Here is a 5,913-nt window from a genome sequence, read left to right on the forward strand (position 1 = left end):
GGGAACCAAAAGGTTGACGGAGCCCTCTGTTAAAAATACTATGGAAGTCGATGGCTACCGTCAACTGTCTGGTTCCCAACATTCTTCAAAATATCTTCTTTTGGGTTCAACAGAAGAAAGAAACGTATTCAGGTTTGGAACAACATGAGGGCGACTAAATGATGACAGAAGTTTCATTTTTGGGTGAACTACCCCTTTAATAATGTTCTCCAAAACATTATTTATACATCATTTATGGAATGTTTTATAGTTGGACGTTTCAGAGAACATTCGGAAATAATGTTTTCATAACTTGTCAGTAAAACGTTTTTAGAACATATTTTGCTAGCATCGCTGGAGAAGAGCATGGATGTATATTTAACTCATTTCTTTGGTTCATAGAGTGAACTAGAGTTTGTTCTGATCATCCGACTCATTCAGAAGTCTGGACTCATAAACCTCGCCTGGAGTGTTGAAATCTCTGATAAACAGTTATTGGTGCGATAAGACAGATGTGTCCTGAATTATGGAAACTCTATTGGCCAATAAAGAGGGTGAGAGGAACAGCGTGTTCATTACTACTGCTAGTAGAGCTAGTTACTGTCCAAACAGCTGCTGAACTCACTCAGATAAGAGCAGAATAACATGTTGTTGTTCTGTTCATATCAAATTTCCATCCGCTTGCATTACACAGTTACAACTTAATCTGATCATATTTGTCCGTCAGACATGAATGAAACTCAGCTCAGATTTCTGCACTCAAATAATCTATTTTTTATTAACTAATTGCATCTATTTGATTTTATTTACTGTAAATAATCTTCTTTTAAAAATGCATTTATTCATAAATTTGATAATTGCGAAAACAATTACAATCATTCACATAATAAGCATGAACATGGTGAAATACGGCTAGCCAGCTAACAAAAACATTTTGACATCAAGTTATGAAATCTTTATTACTGAATGTTCTCTGAATATCAGTTTTTTTAAAAAATGATTTAAAACTTATAGGAATGTTAAGAGAAACTACATTGTATCATTTCGCAAACATGAAAATGTTACTTTTGAATGATCTCTGAACCAAGTATTCAACAAAACATGTTTTCTTTCAGAAGAAAAACTTTTATTAGATGTGACCGATATGATCACATGAAGTTTATTCGTGTTAAAACTGTGTAATCCAAATGAATGGAAATGTTATATGCAATTCAAAAATGTAAATGTTCAGTTTAGGCCTGAATAGAAGTTTTTATTGTTAAATCAAAGAAAGTCACTGAAGCTGCAGAGAGAAAGATCGTTCACATTTTAGAGGTTGATTTGTGAATTCTGCAGGACAAATAAGATCAAATTTCACTGGCTAGCTATTAAATGTTGGCTGATCACTTCAAATATGTTTCTGTCCTATATTTTATTTTAAAGCAGTGCAGAACAGAGTTGGCTATTATGTAATGATTATTACAGATCACGTAGACCGATAACTGATCATTTGAACCGATATACACTGAACAAAATTATAAATGCAACACTTTTGTTTTTGCCCCATTTTTCATGAGCTGAACTCTTTTTCTATGCACACAAAAGGCCTATTTCTCTCAAATATTGTTCACAAATCTGTGCGCCAGCCAGCTGCAAACACCAGACACGGGTTCATGCACATAACTTTTTCACATTTGGCTCCCAAACTCTGGAATAGCCTTCCTGATAACGTATATTAATAACTGCTGTTAATAGTGTTCATCGTCTGATTATTACGTCTTTAATTGATTTTTCCGTACATTACAGTCACCACTGATAAGCTACCACTAAATATTGTAGAAACTTAATTTGCTGTAAAGCTGCTTTGCAACGATTTGTATCATGAAAAGCGCTGTACAAATAAACTTGACTTGAATTGAATAACTCACACATAACTGAGTCTTATCAAAGAACTCTTTTGACCTGGATATCAAACTCATTCTTTGAGTCACAAACATTTCTAGCCTTCATTTTGACCCAGAGAGGATTATATTCTTTCTTGAAAATGTTAGTTAGTGTTATTGCATTGGACTCAAACGTACTGACTTTGCTCACACAGGGTAGAACAACTTTAAAGTAGCTTAAAATAATTTAATAATTTATGTACTTTTTGGCATTTTCCCCCACCTTGTTACCCTTCTGGTGTTCCTATTCAAAAAATTGCTAATAGATGTATTATTATGCTGTATTACTGTGAATTTTTTATCAACTCGTGTTCTTTCCATTAGCACAGGTTTTGTGTTTCTTTTTGGAGCTGACTGACTGTTTATGAGTAAATATTGCCAAAATTATCTACAAAGTAACACAAAACCGGTGCTAATGGAAAGAAAGCAAGTTTATAAACAGACTGAATTCAATATTTGGCGATAATATAACATAATGAGAGATTACAAGCAATTTTTAAAAGGCCGGGCTGGTCATTTTTGACCATTTAGCACATTTTTCAGCACAGCACAAATTTCCGAGCCCTAGTGACGTATTATTGACAAATCAATATCTGACAGATTACTGTATACTGGCCAGAGTAAAAGTCCTTGATAATATTTCAGCAGTATTTCAGGTGTGTGTGTGTGTTTATTTCAGCGGTTTAGAATCGAACAAGCCATGTCTTCATTCACAGTTCACAAATGAATCGCTCTTTTGAACTAATCGAGATGCAGTGATTCAGTTTGATTCGTTCAGGCACTGAATCATTTGAATCAATCAGTCTGTGCTGCTGAGAGAAGACAGAAAACAAAAAGAGCTCTGGATGAGCTGATTTGACCTACAATCCAACTCGCAAATGTCTTCTGTTGTTTATCAGTGATGAAGCAGCTCTATAACTCACAAATAACTCCATAACCTTTCCGATAACTATATCAAAATATGATGTGGCCCTGCACCAAAGAAAGCTTGGAAATGCTGTTTAAATAAGATCATTTTATTTTGGTACCACAAAGCTGCTTCATCCTATAGAGCCTTGTTTCTATAAAAAGTTTCTAAGACTTTTTCCCTCACAATTTTGAGTTTATATCTTACATTACTAGATTTATTCCTCATACTTCTGAGTTTGCATCATGCAATTGTTTTTTCTTTCTTTCTCGGAACTGTGACTTTATAAAAAAGGAGATTGCAACTTTTTATCTCGCAATTCTGAGCTTATATCTGTGTTTATTTCAGCGGTTTAGAATCGAACAAGCCATGTCTTCATTCACAGTTCACAAATGAATCGCTCTTTTGAACTAATCGAGAATCTGGTAAATTTGTGCGAAGTCATTATTTATTTTTTTATCCTGTGGTGGAAATAAGTGCTACACATACTTTACCCCTGAATGCTGTATCACTGATTAGTTTTTATATGCAGTGATGTGATGTCTCTGATCCGTCCTGATCACGAGGAGCAGTAGTGTTTATGGCCCACACCAGCATCACGAGAAGGTGCATGATCAGCAGCTCTACACGCGTGTTTGACCCTCACATGACCTCAGCGTGTGCTTGTGTTTGTTCAGGTCATTCCCAGATTCCTGTGGCTGCTCCCGCGGGATCAGAGTGTGTGTGTGTCCGCTCTAGTGAGTCTGTCTGCTGTCTGCTGTCTCCAGATGCTTCTGTGTGTGATGATGATGATGAAGAAGAAGAAGAGCATGACGTACCTCTCTGTTGTTTTCAGTACAGTGGTATGAAGAGAATCCAAACTACTGGCCATCGATCCGTGAGAATCCAGAGGAATCGACAGATTTAGCTTTCTAGATAGAAAATCTGGAATCTGAGGGTGCAAAAAAATCTAAATATTGAGAAAATCATCTTTAAAGTTGTTCAAATGAAGTTCTTAGCAATGCATATTACTAATCAAACATTAAGTTTTGATATATTTACGGTAGGACATTTACTAAATATCTTCATGGAACATGATCTTTACTTAATATCCTAATGATTTTTGGCATAAAAGAGAAATGTATAATTGTGACCCATACAATGTATTGTTGGCTATTGCTACAAATATCCCCCAGCGACTCAACACTGCTTTTGTGCTGCAGGGACACATATATTAACTGATTTATTCATGATCTGAGCAAGATTGTCCAGCAGCTCTTAAATGAAGGGCCAGTCAGTGACGACTGGAGATGTGAATGTGATGGAGGATTATTAGAGACTTATCATAAAAATACCACAGGATTACGGAGGACCAAAAGTTAAAGATGTGACAATATTTGAAAGCTCGGTTATAATAGAAACTGTGTGTCTCACACTGACAGAAGCGCAGCTGTTTTAACTGTTCTCATTATTTGTGCTTAACTTGATGATGAAAACTTGAAAAAGCTTCATTGGTATGATTACATGTATGTAAGTTATGTTTCCGATCATTTTTATTTTTTGTTATAATAAAACGTTCTGTTGTTAAAGCTCTGCGTGAGATGAGACTTTTGATCTTTGGTCTTATCCCGGCTAAATAAACATTTAATATAAAATTAAAATTTAACAGTTGTTTCTGTAACTTTTAATGTGTTTTTTAATTACAGGGTTATTATAGTTAACTAAAACTGAAACTAAAAAATATGTTTATCTGAAATAAAATCAAATACATATTTTTATTTCAGCTAGCTGCCAAGGCAACATTTTAATGCAGTTTAACTTGATGTACTAAAATAACTAAAACTAAAATAAAACTTTATACACACACATATGTACACTAAAAATTACAAAACATACAACATTACTAAAACTTTAACTTAAAGTAACATGAAGGCAAAAAGTAAAACTAAATCTAATTCAAAATATTCAAAATATGATAGTATCTCAATGATTTTAAAATAACACTCGTTGTTTTTGGACGTTTTGATCTGTTTGTGGTTCCTCGGTGCAGTGCGTGACGTACAGCGTCATCTAGCGTCAGCGCGGTGCGGAAGTGACGTAGAGGTGAACGCGCACGCACGTGTGTAGCGCAGCATGTTTCTGCAGCACATGTTTGTGTTTATGTGACTGTAAGAACGCTGATCGGAACCGGTGTGAAACTCGAGCGGCGCTGTGTCGGTCATGACGGGGGAACACGAGCGGTATCCGCCGCCGAACTTCAGCGCAGCAGCGGCACCTCCAGCGGCACCTCACTGGAGCGGCTCCACGCCGCAGAGCAGCCGCAGGTTCGAGGCGTCCCGAGACTGGAGCTGGACTCAACCGGCACAGACCGGACCCTGGCCCGGCCACCACCAGCCGCAGCAGTACGCAGGTACACGAGCTCAGTGTACCAGGGTAATACCATGGTGTTCTGTAAGGTGCCTTTAGCACATGGCACTGTCATGTGTATCTGGACGGGTACCACGGGTTAGTTCTGAAGAACCATTCACAAGGTTGATCACGCTCCCACAGGGTCTCATGTACCGAGCTCAGTGTACCAGGGTAATACCATGGTGTTCTGTAAGGTGCCTTTAGCACATGGCACTGTCATGTGTATCTGGACGGGTACCACGGGTTAGTTCTGAAGAACCATTCACAAGGTTGATCACGCTCCCACAGGGTCTCATGTACACAGTTAACTGCTCTGTTAGTTATTTAGTATCATGTACCCGGTTAACTGTTCAGTTAGGTATTAGTATCATATACCTGGTTAGTTAGAATCATGTATCCGATAAACCAGGGCTGCCCAAACTCAGTCCTGAAGAGTTTAGCTCCAACCCCAATTAAGCACAGCTGAACCAGATAATCAAGCTTTTACTAGGCATACTAGAAACTTAAAGGCAGGTGTGTTGAGGCAAGTTGGAGCTAAACTCTGCAGGACACCGGCCCTCTAGGACCGAGTTTGGGCAGCCCTGCGATAAACTGTTTAGTTAGTTATTATCACACACCCAGTAAACTGTTCATTTAGGTTGTATCACATACCTAGTAATCTAATCAGTTTGTTAGTATCATGTACCCGGTGAACTGTTCAGTTAGTCGCATGTACCC

This window comes from Sinocyclocheilus grahami, unplaced genomic scaffold, assembly GCF_001515645.1.
Source record: "Sinocyclocheilus grahami isolate Dianchi unplaced genomic scaffold, SAMN03320097.WGS_v1.1 scaffold577.1, whole genome shotgun sequence".
Lineage (NCBI taxonomy): Eukaryota > Metazoa > Chordata > Actinopteri > Cypriniformes > Cyprinidae > Sinocyclocheilus > Sinocyclocheilus grahami.